At 48.3% G+C, this 1781-nt stretch overlaps 1 protein-coding gene across 1 annotated transcript in view; it reads left to right on the top strand.

Annotated features, from left to right (window-relative positions):
- The first annotated feature begins 1620 nt into the window (after positions 1–1620).
- The window catches only part of Fhl1 (four and a half LIM domains 1), a 58924-nt gene continuing 58763 nt past the window's right edge, over positions 1621–1781 (top strand). The window contains exon 1 of the mRNA XM_013018180.1: positions 1621–1694. The gene's annotated coding sequence lies outside the window, so the exon portion shown is untranslated. The remainder of the gene's footprint in view (positions 1695–1781) is intronic.

The following is a 1781-nucleotide window of genomic DNA, read 5'->3' as shown; positions in this document are numbered from 1 at the left end:
TGGCTGGTGTTCTACCACCTGAGCCACATTTCCATTTCTTTCACCCTCCCTTTTTTGTTGATTAATGGAAAATAAAGCCTTACAAGTTTGTCTGCCAGGCATGGAGCCAAACTGTGATCTTCAGATCTAAGTGTCCAGAGTAGCTAGGATTATTAGGATTATAATCTCGAGAATCCACCCTTGGCTCTTTGGTTCTTTATATGGTTGCTTCTTTCTTATTGTTCAGGATTCAGAATAAACACTATCTTCTTTTTTTATTTTATTATAAAGATGCTGTACAGAGGGGTTACAGTTACATGAATAAGGTAATGAGTGAGTACATTTCTTTTTTTTTGTCGGTCGTGGGGCTTGAACGTGAGTACATTTCTTGTTGAACATAGTTACCCACTCCTTTGTTGTTTTCCCATTATCCCTTTCTCCTCCACTCCCCCCCCCCGAAGTTGTAAAGCTCATTTCCGATTATAGTGTCTTGTGAATATCGTTGTTACAATGGTTCATCCTGTGTCTTTGTTTCAGCATTTTGTTATTCCCCTTCCCTTCCCCAAATTATACAAGACGGAGGGTACCAGAGTCAAAGAGTGATTGCCAGAAATAAACCAATGGGGAAAAAAAATACAGTAAGAACTAGATACAGTACATTGGCGACAACAAAGTCAACAACTAAAAAAAAATACAAAAAAAAAGACCTGTTGTTTCTAGGTGTTGTAGTTCATTTCAATTAGCATCATTTTGTACGGTCATATGTACATAGATGATTCTCTGCCAGGACTATCCTAGGCATATACTAATTATTACAAATAAGGGAAACCATGGGACCTATGTTTCTTTGGGTCTGGTTTACTTCACTTAATATGATTTTTTCCAAGTCTTTCCCTTTCCTTATGAAAGGGGCGATGTCATTCTTTGTGCACTTCTTTTTTTTTTGCCACAGTGTGCACCCCCTTCTTATCCAGAACACCTTTATCCAAATGTGTTTTTTTTTCACTTAACAAAATTGGTTGTGTCCTCCCTAGCATACATATCACAAGCTCATGAAACAAGGCATAAAGCGCATGCACCACTGCACTGTACCTACAGTCCCTGGCACTCTTTAGCACCTGGCGGCCAGGGCTCAGTAAACTAAAGGTTCCCTGAATGAAGGAGTCGCCATGGGCCACTGTGCGATTAGTCTTTTCGGAATGACCGAAAGACCTCTGGATGATGTGGGTGATGGCACCGGACTGAGGCATGAACGAGGCTTGATTTTTTTTAAGCGCCCTCCGCTTATTATTAGAGGGAAGGGTAGTCGATGGATCTTCCAACGCCCCTAGGAAGCACGGTGTTTAGCAATCCGGGGTGGAAGCCGGTGCGCTCCGAACCTGTGCCCCTTTGCAGCGTCTTGCAGGTTAGCGAGGTTTGCTGGCGTGGCGGGAGGCCACCTTTCCTGGCTCTCTCTTTGTTGCTCCCACCTCCCCTATCCTGGCCAGGGCTTTCTGCAGTGACTCGTGACTCCCCGGCAGCCTGCGAAGGCCTGCAGCGTGCGGGAGGAGGCAGGGAGGACCCCTAGTCTGCCCCCCTTCCCGCCTCCACTTGCTAGCGGCTCTTCGGGGAAGTGCCTGCCACAGCTTCCCTGCAGCCCCCTTTCGCGTGCACGCGTGCGCGCGTTAGGAGCACAGCCGGGCCTCTCGTGGGACGCGGCACGCGGTGGTTGCCAGGTGCGTGGCGAGCCACCCGCCCCCCGCGTTCCCGCCCGCCCAGGCAGCTCGGCCCTCCTTGCGCGCAGCTTGCACCGCAGCCCCCGC

Source organism: Dipodomys ordii, unplaced genomic scaffold (assembly GCF_000151885.1).
Source record: "Dipodomys ordii isolate 6190 unplaced genomic scaffold, Dord_2.0 Scaffold38, whole genome shotgun sequence".
NCBI lineage: Eukaryota > Metazoa > Chordata > Mammalia > Rodentia > Heteromyidae > Dipodomys > Dipodomys ordii.
Note: the sequence above shows the minus strand (reverse complement) of the source record. Positions and strands in the feature narration are given on the sequence as shown.